A 16,409-nucleotide genomic window follows, 5' to 3' on the forward strand; every position below is an offset into this window, starting at 1 on the left:
TACACCTGTTTTGGGCTCCGCTTCCTTCTCCAGTCCTGCATATCCTTCATCTGTGTCCACCTCGCCCCTGGACGCCTGTTAGGAACGCATTCTCTGCGCCCAGCTCTGATCTCCTGAATTAGAATCTGAATCTGCCCCAGATCCCAGGAAGATACCTGTGCACAAGAAATTTGGGAAGCCCTGGGCTACAGCGGTGGTCACTCTGGCCCTTGTAGGTGGAAGAAAGTATTCCTTGACTCTTTTGTGGTTCCTGGCTGTGTCTGAAAATGAAACCGACAGTCACAGGTTAATAGGAGAAAGATTTATTCAAGATAGATTTCGTGTGAAGACACAAAGACACAGAAGACGGCATATGGAAATGAAGTCAAGAAGATAGGTTTGTAATGCCCCCGATTTCAAATCCGAGAGACTACCAAGGAGCCGATACCGATGCAAAAGCACAAGGGTTTATTTGCAAGCTCGAGCTTGGGCCCAAGTATACCCGACACAGCAGAGCAGGGACTTGGACCCCTAGGTTAAGAGGGGTAGCAGATTTATAGGGGCCAGTGGCCAATGAGATTGTAACACACACAGAAAGTTGCATAGTCGTGTCAGTCCACACGCAGGTGGCCAATTGAATTACAATTTACCCTATAGTAACTGTTTGAACTAGCCTATCACTCTGGTCAGAATTGGCACGCAAGTTTGGCGGGCAAAAGGCGGGGTTTAAGAATTGGCGTGCAAGTTTGGCGGGCAAAAGGCGGGGTTTCCATTCTTTGGCGGTTAGGGGTTCCGCATTCCTATATGAGCCGGTTTCCAGTAAGGGTGTGCTCAGCGGCTTGACTAGGGTCGGGGAGTGTCTGAAGCAGTAAGTAGGTCATGTGGGGGTTATACATGAGATGGTGGGTGTAGCACAAAATGGAGTTAGTCTTGCTCTGCTTGTCCAGGGGTAGGGGATTTTTGTTAAATTCCTTGGGTCCCACAGTTTGCTGAGTGTTTAATGCTGGGTTGGATGAGGAGTGGGCAGTGCGGGAGGAACAGGACAGGGGTAGGCATGGGAGAGCAGTGACCCCTGGGAAACAGTGAGGCATGCTTGTTGGGGTTCTTGTTGGGCTTACCTTTGTCTTCAGAGATAGAGACACTCCTTTCCTCTGGGTGTAAGGAGGATGCTTCTCATATGACATTCTTATGACCTGTTTTAGGGGGCAAGGGTGAGGCAGGTAGAGGTCTGACTGACCTACCTGCCTTGGACATTTTCTGAAACTCCTTCAGCTTAAGTTAGTCAGTGTGCCACAGTGACATAGTTTGGAGTGGTTTGTCTGGAGCCTCATCTTTCTCCTGTCTGAAACTTTCCCAAGGTTCACGTCCAGAGAAGATTGTCACATATCCATTGAACCAAGTCCTGGGTATTTGAATGGAAACAAATAAAAACAAAGGGTAATGGTTAGAACAAACTACAGGCAGTTTCGGAGTCCAGTGGGCAGTCGTTGGAGATTTCTAGGCTTCGGGCTCAAAGCATCTTCAGGAGTGACGGCAGCTGCCGGGAATCTGACGGATTTTCCTGGCTTGTAGTTTTTAATCGTCTCTGGTGATGTCATCAGATGCCCAAGTGAACATGAACTTTCTGAGTGGCCCCCACAGCAGCAGATGGGAAGGCTGTCCAGACATGAGCTGTGTCAGTCATTTCTCTGAAGTTTGTATCGAGCTGTCCTGTTTTTATTTGCAGGGCTTCCGGAAAAGGACAGGTTTAATTTTTAGCAGTTCTGAGACAGAGGAGCAGGGGAAAAATCAGAAACGTTGGTTTGGAGAGTGGTGGTTGGATATTGGGAGGAAATTAGAATTCAGGATCCAGTCCAGTTTTATGGAGATATAATCGACATATAACATCGTGTGCATCTAAGGTACACAGTGTAGTGATTTTTATATATGTACACAGTCCAGGTGACAGGGACTTAATGAAACCTTGACGAAAACGAACAGAACGAGTCCTGGGTGTGCACAGGGTGTGCCACAGTTTTCCAATGAAATGTTTTTCTCTCCAGAGTCACCACCATTGTAAAGTTTTGTCAACTTAAATACGGAGGGAAACTGAGGCAGGTTCAAGTGAGCAGAAACTGTGTTCATTCAGGAGCAGCAGCTGGGGACACACACACGGTAGCAGGTGGCAACGACCCCGTGGAAGGTCCGGGGTGGTGATGGTCATGGATGGGCAGGAGCGCCAAGAGGGGGCGTCCAGCCCGAGTCCCAGCAGTGAGTTCCCCGGCTCCGGGATAGGCAGAGACTCTTGGCGGCGTTCATCGGTCAGGAGGTGACTGCGGTTTTCCGAAAGACCCGTGTTTTCGGGGAATCAGTATGTCAGTTCTCAAGCTTCGGTTTCCTGAGGGCGCAGGTGTGAGATTCTCCACTTCCTCCCTCTGGTGACATTGTACCCTGAGAGTCTCTCAGTTTCAAGGGAAGAGTGGTCAGAGCAGAAGAGATGTTCAGCCTTGCCTAGGTTAAATTCGTGTACCTGAAATGTAATTAATTAATATACACATATTGCAGAACTGGAAGTCTCTGTGGGCAGTCCCTGAGCATCTGTCAGGACCTTGCCAACCACAGTGTCCTCTAACACTGCCCGGTTTTAACAAATGGTTGGAGTTCTGGGCTATCAGGCAACAGCAGTCTGCTGTTCTCAGCTGAGTTTCAGGCATCATCCCAAATGTTGTTGGGCCACAGTCTTTAATTTAAACCCAGCATCTTCTGTCAGTGGCCTTCAATGCAAGATGCACATGAGACTTAAAAAATGGAGTTTTTTTTTGCATTAATTGATAGAATCGTATGATTTTTCTTCTTTAGCCTGTTGATGTGGCAGATTGTATGGACAGATTTTTGAATGTTGAATCAGCCTTGCATACCTGAGGTAAATCCTACTTGCCCATGGTATATAGTTCTTTTAAAGAATTAGGGGCACCTGGGTGGCTCAGTCGGTTAAGCGGCCGACTTCAGCTCAGGTCACGATCTCGCGGTCCGTGAGTTCGAGCCCCGCGTCGGGCTCTGGGCTGATGGCTCAGAGCCTGGAGCCTGCTTCCGATTCTGTGTCTCCCTCTCTCTCTGCCCCTCCCCTGTTCATGCTCTGTCTCTCTCTGTCTCAAAAATAAATAAAAAATGTTACAAAAATTAAAAAAAAATTTAAAAAAATTTTTAAAATAATTTTTTTAATGTTTATTCATTTTTGAGAGACAGAGAACGTGAGTGGGGGAGGGGCAGAGAGAGAGGGTGACACAGAATCTGAAGCAGCAGAATCTGAAGGGATTCTGAGTCGACAGAATTCGGCTTCCTCCTTTCTCCCTCAGCCTCTGAGCTGACAGCACAGAACCTGACGTAGGGCTTGAACCCACAGACTGTGAGATCAAGACCTGAGCTGAAGTCAAATGTTTAACCAACTGAGCCACCTATTCGCCCCTAATATTTTTTTAGTGTTTATTTTTGAGAGGGAGAGAAAGAAAGAGTGTGAGTGGGGGGAGAAGCAGAGAGAGAGGGAGACAAAGAATCCGAAGCAGGCTCCAGGCTCTGAGCTGTCAGCACAAAGCCCGACTCGGGGCTTGAACTCACAGATTGTGAGATCATGACCTGAACCGAAGTCTGATGCTTAACCGGCTGAGCCACCCAGGTGCCCCATATTGTTCTTTTCAAACATAGTTAGATTTGGTTTGCTAATATTTTGTTGGGGATTTGTGTATCTGTGTTCATGAGAAATGTTGGTCTGTAGCTTTCCTTTCTTAAAATGTCTCTACCGGGCTTTGGTCTTATGGTGACGCTGACCTTCTAGAATCGGTTCTATTTTCTGGAAGAGATTGTGCAGAAATGCACATTTCTTTCTTAAATTGTGATAGAATCTGTCCATGAAACCGTCTGGACCTGGTGTTGTCTTCTGTGGTGGGTTGCTAATTTCTGATTCAATTTTATCATGGCCGTTGACAAGGCAAATTAACACTCTTGCTGCAACTATATAAACAGACCAAGCCTAATGAGACCAACCTGACCTTGTGACTGGCAGTAATCTTTGGTGATATTATTATGATCACAAGGAAGACTGTAGGGAAAGATTCAGAAAGACTTTGACATGGGTTAAAAATAAAAGCGGGATTGGTGGTGCCGGTCTAGTTCGCCATTCAGGGGATCTCGCTGTTTTACTGGCTTTGAGCTATTTTGCAACTCTGTAACTTTACAGAAAACTGAGAGAATGCAGGTAATTCTTACCAGTAGAAATGCATATTCTGTTAGGTGGGGTGTCATCAATTATTGCCCTGTAGATATTGGTCGGTTTTGCTAGTTTTGCATCTATTTGTGACTACTTCTCAGTATTCCTTTATTACCATAAATGTGTTGTACTTCAAATTTTTGTTAAATTCCTCCTTAAATTTCTCCTCAACATCTTACTGGTTCCCTCATTAATTAACGAATTAAATAGAATATGTGTCATGTGTTCATTTGATACTTTCTATGCGAGTCATGCTTTTACTTTTAAAAAATTGTCCTTTAGCAAACATACTAGGATTTCTTCCCAGAAAATGCACATTGACAGCTGGTACCGCACGCAGTTTAGGGGTTTACAGCCCCGTAAGCCCATCTGTGGGACCCTGTCTGTTCTCAGAGGGCAGGCTGAGATGCCTCCATCTAACGTGCTACAGTGATCATGCTTTTTCACCCGTGAGCTGATGACAAGTGGCAGGAGTGACAGCTCACACATTTGAGTGTCCCTCGCGGAGTCTAGCATAGTGTCCACTCAGCAGGTGCGCTCACCTGAATGACAGGACAGCTTTCTCTGCAGGCCGGGCTCGTGGTGAATGGTGATTGGTGGGTGGTGGGTGGAGGGTGGCGGGTGATGGATGGTGGAGCTCCATGGCCAAGTTGGAGGCCAGAGTGCGCACGCTGGTGAAAGCGTGCAGGTGAACTTCAGGGCTTGGTGGCAGGCGGGACTCCAGTGACGCCAGGCTGCACCTCACTGCAGGGGAGTCTTGTCAACAAGTCCTTCTCCGCATTTCTGGGTGGTCTTAACTCGTGTTTCCCTGACACTCAGAGAGATGGGGGTTAGGGTTATTCCACTGGCACAGTGTCAGGAAGGGATTTTTGATAGAGTTAAAGACCCTGTACGAAATTCAACGGAAACTTCAAAAATCACCTGCTAAATTGTCTTCAAGAATCTTGATTTTCAGTGTAGCCTCAGGATATAAGTTAACAATAGTAAGTTATAACGTACATCAAGGAGTGTCTTGGAAAGGACCCAGGGTGGAAACTCACATGACCTAATTCTGGTGTTGATCCTGATCGTCAGGTGGGTCCTTTGAAGTTTTGTGTCTTTCAGGACACAGAGGGGTGCCTGCCCCACACTCCTTGTGGCTTCTGTGTGTGTGTGTGTGGAGGGGGGGGTCAAAGCTTAAATATCTTCAAATATTGTGGAAATAAACTCTACCCAGATGAGAAAAGCAAAGGCTGTTTATTCAGAAGCGGCTACAGAGGAGGGCATTGGCCATCATCACCTGCACGGGGGACAGACTGAAGGCGGGCAGGGAGGGAAGGGCTTGCAGTGGACCAGGGGACAGCCCTGGTGTGCTCTGATGGAGGCAGGTGCTGGCCCGGAGACCTCGGACGTGGTATGTAGGAGCAGGCGTGCCATGTGACTGGTTAGGGGATCGTATCTGGCTTTCCCTGGTTGGTCCTGAGTTGAAACAGGGACCACAAGTCAGGGAGGCTGTCAGTTATTATTTACTTTTAAAAAAAATTTTTTTTTAACATTTTATTTATTTTTGAGACAGGGAGAGACAGAGCATGAACAGGGGAGGGTCAGAGAGAGGGAGACACAGAATCTGAAACAGGCTCCAGGCTCTGAGCTGTTAGCACAGAGCCTGACATGGGGCTCGAACTCACGGACTGCGAGATCATGACCTGAGCTGAAGTCGGCCGCTTAACCGACTGAGCCACCCAGGCGCCCCAGTTATTATTTACTTTTGTATTTATTTTAATTTTTTAATCTTTATTTTTATTTTTGAGAGAGAGAGAGAGAGCATGTGTGCAGGTGGGGGAGGGGCAGAGAGAGAGAGGGAGACACAGAATCTGAAGCAGGCTCCAGGCTCTGAGCTGTCAGCACAGGGCCTGACATGGGGCTCGAACTCACAGACTGGGAGATCATGACCTGAGCTGAAGTCGGTCGCTCAACCGACTGAGCCCCCCAGGCGCCCTGGAAGCTGTCAGTTATTGATCAAGCCCTGGCCATTTGGGGCTGATCGTTCCAGAAGTTACTGTATACCTTCCTGGATTGTCACTAGAGATGGCCATCTGGCCCCTTCAGGTCTGACTCACAGCATGCTGGCTTCCGGGGGTGTTTATTGTAGTTAATGGGTTGGTTTCCTGGGCAGGCTGCTGCAGGTTGTGGGTCAAAGTTCTATTTTTATATACGTTCTGGCCACTGTCCATTTGTATATTCCATTTCTCTATGTGTACGAAAGACATCAAATTCTGAATGTGACCGAACTGATTTATGAGACTAGCGTTTGGTGTTTCTTAAGAGGGTAGTCCTAAGGAAAACCCCAAAATCTGACTTGAACCGAGTAGACAATTCCGCAGAAACTGCCGGAGGAGGCGACAGGAGCTCCTGTTTAAAGGCTTCCCTTAAATCCACTGCCCGGAAAGCTGAGCTGGGTCAAGTGTGGAGCTCTCTTTCCAGCCCCTTCCTTGTTTGGAGCAGGTGGACGGGGGAGGGGAAGCAGCTGACAGGAATTAATATCCCCAAGACACTCATTACCCAATTTTTATATCCAGAATCGCAGAGATGGAAGGGGCTCATAAAGTCACTGGTCCAGCCCTGCCCTGGACAAGCATTTCTCAATTGTTTTTGAAAAAGTTCAGCTGAGACCAGGACACAATAATCTTACTTGGCAGCTGATCATGGGATTCAAGCTGCCAGAAAAGTCAAGTGCAAAAGGCAGCCATGAAAGCAGCAGACAAGAAGCCGTGCCTGGTGGGGCCAAGTGCACACAGGGCTGTTCTGGAGCCATCACTACCTGACCAACAGGCTGGGGGAGACGGCGTTGAGTTAGCTAGTGGCCCCCTCACCTGCAGGCATCTTCACTTTTCTGAATTGGCAACTAGCACCGTTACATGGATTTGAAAACCTCTCGGCTGAAAGATTTCATTGCTACCTTCTGTTTCAGTCTTCACTTCATTGGAAGCAGGCATGTCCAAATGCTTTCTAATAAACTAAAAAAACTCGTAAGCTTATATAAAATTGCAAGTAACTGTACATACGACAAAACATTTTTCCTGAACCGTTTTAGAGTAAGTTGAGGGCTTGACCCCCCCTCCCCCAAATATTTCAGTATGTAGTTTTTGCAAACAATGGCTTCCTCCTACACAAGTATGAAATATCTACCAAAATCAAGAAAACAATATGGGTGCATTGTACCTTATGTAATAAAACATTCCAAAAGATTACCACTATCTAATCTTCATATTCCAATAGCATTAATCCTTACCCCCAAATTTAGCAAGATGATGGATATAAAATTAATAGACTCAAATACGTAGCTTTTCTATCTGTTAGTAATAACCAACTATAGGATGTGATAAAAGATATTCTTCATGTTATAGCAAAAACTACCTTTTTTTGTTTATTTTTGAGAGACAGAGAGCACAAGTGGGGAGAGGCAGACAGAGAGCGAGAGGGAAGATTCTAGGCGGGTTCCCCTTCCCTTCCCCTCCCCGACGTGGGGCTTCATCCCACAAACCATGAGATCGTGACCTGAGCCGAAGTCGGATGCTCAACCAACTGAGCCACCCAGGCGCCCTGGCACTACGTGGTGTAACTACCACGTGTGTTTTCTATGAGAGGAGAGACTCAGGCATAAAAGACCCGAAGAGATCATGTCTGGTCTATAAGAGAGCAGGGATGGGGCGGTATCCAAGGGGAACGCTGGTGTATCTAGGATGTTTTAGTGTGTTTTGGAATTGCCTTTTTTTTTTTAAATGTTTATTTATTTTGAGAGAGAGAGAGAGAGAGAGTGGGGAAGGGGCAGAGGGAGGGAGAGAGAGAATCCAAGCAGGCTCCCAACGTGGGGCTCGATCCCGTGAACCGTGAGATCATGACCTGAGCCGAAATCAAGAGCTGGAGGCTTAACCAACTGAGCCAGGCACCCCTGGAATTGCTTTAAAATGCCTCTGTATCGCTTATTTAACTAAAATTTGATGAAAAAAACCTAACTTAAAGTATTACTGGAGTCTGTCTTCTGTTGTCAAACAAAAGAGATCAGACCAGGCTGAGTTCTTTTCCTGTCTGTGTCTTCAACTGACTTCAACTTACAGAAGCTGGAGACAATCTTGATCTGACAATCAAGAATCATGATTCTTTTCCTGTCTGTGTCTTCAACTGACTTCAACTTACAGAAGCTGGAGACAATCATGATCTGAAGCTGTTAAATAAGAGCCATAGGAAAGAATCCTCTTTTAACTGGGGATATAATTACAGCCACATCCATGTCCAAAACAATCGATAGCTCAGATAAAGGTGAGGGCCGCATGCAAAGGCACTTTGACAGAAGTTTAGAAACTGGTGGGCTTGTTTGGGATTCATCACAACATGGTGGCCACATTCCCAGAGCAAGCGTCCCCAAAGAGCCAGGTAGAGACGCATGACTTGCTTCCGGCATCATCCAGCCTCAGAGGTCACATGGCGTCAGCTCAGCCACACTCTTTTGGTCAAGACTGTTGCAAAGTCTGCCTGGAGTCCAGTGGCGGGAACTACTGGTTTGATAGAAGAGGTGTCACTGTCACCTGGTTTAAGGGAGAAAAAAAAAAAAAAAAGCACGTGCAACGGGAGACACGGTTGTAGCCGTCTTTGGAAATCACCCCCTGGGACCAAGTCACGTGCAAAAGGCACTCGCAAACCTTGCAGACACCTGGCTTCACGGGAAACGGGAGACACCAGATCCTCCTTTGGGACATGCGTCAGGAATCACGGGTGTTTCACCCGACATGTAGTAATTTGCTAACTTAGTAGACAGGGTCATCTAGGACAGTGCGTACACGTCCCGTTGAGGTCTTTGATGTGAGTAATAAGGGTCTCCCGGTGATTTTTAGTTTTGCAATGTTGTACATTGATTGGACATAACTATGACTGAAGTATAACTAGAAGTTTCTTTCTTTGCTTTGAGCGGAAATGTGTGTTAACTCAGAATCGTGCTTCTCAGTCCCCCGATTGAGCCCGGAGAGGAGGGAAATTGCAGGGGCTGTCTGGGGTTGGACCGCTGATTGCGTGTGAATGAAGACACAGATCCCTTCACTGCTTAGAGGACTGTGGTGCCAGGAACTGAAATAGGAAGTCGTAGGGAAGAGCTGGTCGGGCAGGCGTTACGTACCCACTGTCGCTCAGCCTCTCTGTTCACCACTTTCTTCCCTGCTTTGTGGCGACGGGGCTGGATGGCTGAGTCACATCCCAGGTGTACATGATCTTGTTGGGTTCTCCTGACAGGGGAGGGGTCGGAAGGCAGGAGGAGGGAGGGGGGCTTGCTTCTGGTTCTCTCAGGCCCCCTTAGCTAGCAGCTGTGGCTTCCCCATCCTTCCCCTGTCCTGGTCTGGCCACATGTCAGTCACCCTTCATGCTACCAGGCTGCTGGGTCACTGCCCCCCCTCTCCTGGGTCCCCAGCTCCTGGGGGTGGCAGTCGCTTCCCGCAACTACTAATCTTACCTTCTGCTCATTTGCCTTTCCGGCCTCCGTCGCCTGCGGAACTGGGTCCCCGAACCGAAACAGTCGGTGTGGTTTCTGCCTGCCTGACTGGACGTGTTGAGTTTGCACGCAGGCCGTTTACGTTCTGTGGGCTTCAGGATTTTCCGTGTCGCTCACTTCTCCACTGCAGGGAAGCATGGGAAGTACTCGAGAGTGTTCTTTGATCAGCGAACCTGGACTCACAGGAAAGCAAGTAGAAATTGCAGTGCTTGAGCTCAGGAAAGAATTGGGGTCTAGGAAGACAGATTTAAGAACTGGGGTGCCTGGGTGGCTCAGTCAGTTGAGTGTCTGGCTCTTGATTTTGGCTCCGGTCATGATCTCACGGTTCATGAGTTCGAGCCCCTCATCAGACTCTGTGCTGACAGCTCAGAGTTGGCTTTGGATTCTCTCTCTCCCTCCCTCTTTGCCCCTCTTTGAATCACACTCTTTCTCTTTCTCTCAAAATAAATAAATACTAAAAAAAAAAAAAAAAAGAACCTACAGGAAGATAGATTTAAGAGCTATCTGTGTGGTGAGGATAATCACGAGCCATCAGCACAGGAAGGAAAGAGGAGTGAGGTGCTTTGGGGGAAAGTCTAATGTGAGCCAGACTGTTTTATTTGCCTGGAGAGAGAGGCTAAACTCAAAACGGAACAAAATCAAACCAAAGAAGTCATCAGTTATAGTTCCGTGGCTAACTCCCCTCCCTAGATGTTACAAAACGTGTCAAAAAAGTTGTGGGGCTATAAAGACAATGTTGTATTTCTGCAGCTGGGACCGTACGGGGCCGGCTTCTTGCTGGGGCCCGAGAGGCGGACGGAGCTCACCCCGGTCGCCAGATAGAAAAGCAGCGAAGAAGTACCAGCCTGTATCGTTTACAATCTGGGTTTGGTTCTTGATAGGTAAAAACAAGATCACAGTCTAAATGCCACATCACATCAGATGTGACCGCTGCACGCGTGGCCGGGTCATACAGTGTGTAATGGCACAGAGGAAGAGCGCTCCGGGGACACACAGGCCTCCGGGCCGGACGCGCTCAGCTGTGCCCTCGGCTCAGGTCTGAATCGCGTTCATGCTACGGGTTCCCACTGTTCTCGCTCTTCCCGGGCTCAGGGGCGCTTCCCCACCCGCAAAGCCCCAGTTCACGTTGCCGCTTCTCTTCGCGGCTCTTCATTTTCTTTGACAAGCGCTTTGTGGCCCACTCTGCCAGCCCCTTCCCTGCACCGCCCGAGGAAGAGCGGCTCTCCCACTCAGAGCACTTACGCTGGCTAGCACGCTGGGGTTTCCTAAGTGAAATTCTGGCTACAGTCCCAGCGTGTGTTTGAGTCCTCCTGTGCTCTGAGGTGTGAGTCTGCACACCGGTACGCAGTCTGTGTGTCTGTGTCCCGTGCCTCCCTGGTGGCACCGTGGGTCCCTGCTGCTGTCCCCTGGCACATAAGCCCAGCACAGCTGCTGCCCCAGGCCCCGGCTGCATTCAGCTGTCCGGACGGTCACTCTGTGCCGCCCCCACACCTCCTCTGCCCTTTCCAGGATACATTTCCGTGTGTTCTCCACCGAGGGCTCCGTGGACTCGTCCCCTCTGTGAAATCGAATTGTAATGGTGTGACTGGGAGCGGTCCACTGGCCCAGTGAGAAGCCCCGTGTCCTTCCTTGCCTGGCTCCCAGGCTGCAGGGTTGATCGGGATTTCTGTGGGCACCGTGGCCTCTCGCTTGACAGGGGCCCAGGCCGCCAGGCAGACCCTTGAGGAAAGACAGCATCAGTGGGCGTGGTCGTTAGGGCAGCCCCTCATCTCTACCTCTTCCTGTTTGTCTCACAGCAGAAAGATGAACTGATCCAACGCCCGTGTGGACAACTTTTAGAACTCACGCCGAGCCTCAGAAGGATTTCCCAAGTCCTCTCAGTGGATACTGCTGTCACATTTGAGATGTTTTTGCAGATGTAGCTCCTAAATCCTTTGCCTCTCGACTCTGCCCCCCACCTCCAACACAAATGACAACAATGGTCAAAAGGTAAAGTCCTGCTCGTGAATAAAGCAAGTAACTGGTTTTGGCCATCTGGAAACTAGCAGAAATCAGACCTCTGGAATGAATCATGGAATAGACCAAATGAATTTAAATCGATCACCTTGACATTAGGCTTAATTTTCCAGGAGGGTTTTATTTTATGTCTCTGGTCATCTTTTGATGGCTCAGGTTTGTTTTGTTTTGTTTTTTAATTTTTTTTAACATTTATTCATTTTTGAGAGTGAGAGAGACAGAGCATGAGCAGGGGAAGGGCAGAGAGAGAGGGAGACACAGAATCCGAAGCAGGCTCCAGGCTCCGAGCCGTCAGCGCAGGGTCCGACGTGGGGCTTAAACCCACGAACCGTGAGATTATGACCTGAGCTGAAGTCAGACGCTCAACCGACTGAGCCAGCCAGGCGCCCCTATGGCTCAGGTTTTAAATTCTGTGTGTCTGTTTTAAAAAAAATCCCAGAGTGAGCACCAAATGCTTTGGGCTTCCTCCCCCCGATGAGTGACATGTGCTTTGGGAATGGAGGTGAGCTTTGGTGGTGGCCTCTAGCAAGTCATCTGAGGCTCTGAGCGTCCTCGCTCAGACTCCGTCCCGTCCCCCAGCTGCTGCCCGCTCTCTGCCGTTGTCTCGGGTGCTGTTTATTGAGCGCTACATGTCTGTGCCATGCTCTGCTCCAGGCATGGCTTTCTCAGGAGGGCTGCGTTGTGACTAAGTCTTGATTTTCTTGCAATGAAGCCCCACTTCTCAAATCCTGGCTCCATGAAGAGAATGATCATTTAGGTGGCTACTTTTTTTTTTTTTTAAGTTTATGTAGAATTTGCATTTTCTCTCTGTCTCTTTTTTTTAATGTTCATTTATTTTTGAGAGAGAGAGAGAGAGACAGGGCACGAGGTGGGGAGGGACAGAGAGAGAGGGAGACACAGAATCTGAAGCAGATTCTGAGCTCTCAGCACATAGCCCGACACGGGGCTCGAACTCATGAGCTGTGAGATCGTGACCTGAGCCGAAGTCGGATGCTCATTCCCTGAGCCCCCCAGTCGCCCCGGGAGCTGCTTGTATTGTACATGTTGTTGCCCCCTGGCTTCCTCCTTGCGCTCCTAAAACAGATTTGTTCACCATCAACAGCTGTTTCTCTGATGTGCGTCTCTTCGGCGAATGACAAATCCCTCAGTAATGGCACCTCACGGCAGGGATGCCGGGCTCCGGCCCTGTTGGAAAGGGTGGAGTGGTTCTTCCTCAGGCCTTCTCTGCTGTGACAGTGACACATGGGGAGACACCTGCCCCACAGGAAGCAGCAGAAATCCCAGGCGCTGATGTGTCAGCTGGGCTCCTCTGACGGGCTCATGCCCCGCCGTCCAGCTGTCCCTGGTCCCGGCCTGAACCAGTGACCTCGGAACCCAACCTGTTGAAACACCCTGTCACATGTTATTTTTATTTTAAAACCTCGGCTCCCCTTACAGAGTCCTGCACCGTCAGACGCCCTCGCTGCAGTCAGGTGGGCAGGAGAGCATCGACTGCAGAAAGATCTAGAGTTTCCTGTGGTCCTCACTTTTTATCAACATCAGGGGGGAGCGACTGCTCAGCTTGACGGGATTAGCCCCCAGCAGGCCTCATCCACATCACAGGCCTCCGCTCAAAGGTCAGCAGGGCAGAGGGCTGGAGAGGGTCAAGGGTCAAGGGTAGCTGCCCTTCGACCCCCACCTCCACTCTTCCCCAGCTGGGCCTATGTGATATGTGATCCCCGCTCCACCCTGCCTCCCCCGCCGTCCAAAGGGACTTGGGAGAGGGCTTCTTGCTGGTCCTTGCCACACTCTCCTTGCTGTGATCTGGCTGCTGCCACAAACCTGGGAGCCTGGGGCCACCAGAAGCTGGACCAGGCAGGGAGGGTCCTTCCCCAGAGCCTTCGGAAGGAAGCAGCCCTGTCAGCACTTTGATTCCAGACTTTTGCCTCCAGAACTTCGAGGGGATACATTTCTGCTGTTCTAAGCTCCCCAGTGTGGCAGACAGACAGAGACATGGGGAGAACTTTGCAAAACCTCAAGAAGCTACTGCCTCGCTGAGCTCCTCCAGCCCCTGTGGACGCACACGCACCTCGTGGGGCCCTGGGGGGGGGGCAGCCCGCGTGCATGCACACGCACATCGTGTGGGGCCCTCGGTGGTGGGGGGGAGTGAGTCTAGTGCCGACACCGCCCCTCTCGGAAAGGGTGGCTCTGCAGAGGGTTCCGGACTGGACGCGGAAGAGCTCCCTCGGGAGGGTGCTCATTCACCAATCGGCGAGGGCGCAACGCTCTCAGAACTGTCTAGCACCTGTTCCAGGAAACTGCTTTCCCTGCAAATTGTCACAATAGGGTCACGAAGTTTATTGAAGTTACGATACCGATTCCAAAGTATTCAAAAGTTTACAAATCCAGTCTTAGAGTGGATTCGGCGTTTTTTCCACTGTAAGAACCGAGATCCAATACCATGTTATCAGCACCTAGAGGAGATTTACTTCCGTATTGAAAAGAAAAACCAAAAACTCAGGGAGCACAACTTTTTCTGGGAAATATTTCCTGGTTTCCATCAAATCCACCCCCTTGTCCAGAGCAGGTGGGAAGCCAGGGGCTCCCTGAAGGGGGCGCAGGAAGGGAAGGGGCTTTGGCCTAGGGGAGGTGCCCAGGGGAGAGAGACGAGCCAGTCGGTAAGCAACAGTCCAATGTCTGTGAATGAGTTTCATGATGTTTTAAAATAATTTAAAACTGTGAGCTTTGTTAACGTCAGGGTATTTTTATTTGATTGAAATGTTAATGAAAGATTCCATACATGTTTGATTACAAAATCACTCGTATGATGAATATGCTTGCATTAATTTTTTTTTTAACATTTATTTATTTTTGAGACAGAGAGAGACAGAGCATGAACGGGGGAGGGGCAGAGAGAGAGGGAGACACAGAATCGGAAGCAGGCTCCAGGCTCTGAGCCATCAGCCCAGAGCCTGACGTGGGGCTCAAACTCACGGACCGCGAGATCGTGACCTGAGCCGAAGTCGGACGCTTCACCGACTGAGCCACCCAGGCGCCCCTGCTTGCATTTACCTGTGCACTCTTCTGTCCCTCCCACTGTCTCTCAAGAACAGAACCCAGAGTGTCGCTCTCTCCTGGAGTATCCCTCTCTCCTGGAGTAGCTGTCTCTCCAGGAGTAGCCTCTTTCTGATAGTATCCTCTGTGCTAGAGTATTCCTCTCTCTTGAAGTATCCCTTTCTCCTGGAGTATTCTCTCTCCTGGAATTGCTCTCTCTTCTGGAGTAGGCTCTCTCATGGAGTATCCCTCTCTCCTGGAGTAGTTGTCTGTCCTGGAATAGCCTCTCTCCTGGAGTAGCCATCTGTCCTGGAGTATCCCTTTCTCCTAGAGTATCCTTGTCTTCCTGGAGTAGCTGTCTCCCCTGTAGTAGTTGTCTGTCCCGGAATAGCCTCTCTCCTAGAGTACCCTCTCTCCTGGAATATTCCTCTGTCATGGAGTATCCCTCTCTCCTAAAGTATCCTTCTCTTCCTGGAGTAGCTGTCTCTTCTGGAGTAGCTGTCTCTCCCAGAGTAGCCTCTTTCCTATAGTGTCCTCTGTCCTGGAGTATTCCTCTCCCCTGAAGTATCCTTTTTCCTGGAGTATCCCTCTCTCCTGGAGTAGTTGTCTCTCCTGGACGAGCCTCTTTCTTGTAGTATTGTCTGTCCTGGAGTATCCCTTTCTCCTAGAGTATCCCTCTCTCCTGGACTATCCATTTCTTCTGGAGGATCCTCTCTTCTGGGCTATCACTCTATCCTGTAGTAGCCTCTCTCCTGGACTAGCCCTCTCTCCTGGAGTTTCTTCTCTCTTAGAGTAGCTCTCTCTGCTGGAGTAGCCTCTCTCCTGTAGTATCTTCTCTCCTGGAGTATCCCTCTCTCCTGGAATAGCTTTCTCTCCTGAAGCAGCTCTCTCTCCTTTAGCACCCCTCTTTCCTGGAGTATCCCTCTCTCCTGAGTTAGCCCTCTCTCCTGTAGTATCCTCTCTCCTGGATTACCCTTCCCCCCTTCTTGGATTACCCTCTCTGCTGGATGCTTCTTCTAAGTGGACAACAGCGTGGCTCTAGAGCCCCTGTCCATTATTCCTGAGGCTCTCTGTAGAAGGTGGGCAACTAGCAGGTGATCTTGAGCTTGGCTGTTTTGAATAGTTCTGAACAAGGACGATTTTCTTCACGTATGTTATGCAAACGAGCGGTTTGCTTCAGATTCTAACATAATTAACTCTCCACCCCTTATGTTTCCAGAACAGGGCATCTAGAGGATTTTTGCCGGGTCTTTGTCTGTCGTGGGGCTGTCCTGGGCACTGTGGGGTGCAGGCAGCACCGTGAGACTAGTTTGACAACAAAGGATGTTTCCTGACACTGCCACGTGTTGCCCCTGGTTGAGGCCACTGCTCTGGAAGGAGCACTGCTTCTGGTAAATAAAGAAGCATAAGGACCCACCTCTGCCCGGCTTGCATTCTGTTTTCAAAATCACCCTAATTCCATAGTATTTCTGTCTGCATGCACACACAACACACAGGATGCTACGTGTGTAGAGCCAGATGGAGTCCTGCTGACCATGTGTGTGGGAAATATATTCCAGGCTATCATGATAAAATGAGGTCACCGTCATTTACTTACAGTGTTAAAAATGCAAGATTTTT

This window comes from Panthera uncia (assembly GCF_023721935.1).
Source record: "Panthera uncia isolate 11264 chromosome A1 unlocalized genomic scaffold, Puncia_PCG_1.0 HiC_scaffold_16, whole genome shotgun sequence".
Lineage (NCBI taxonomy): Eukaryota > Metazoa > Chordata > Mammalia > Carnivora > Felidae > Panthera > Panthera uncia.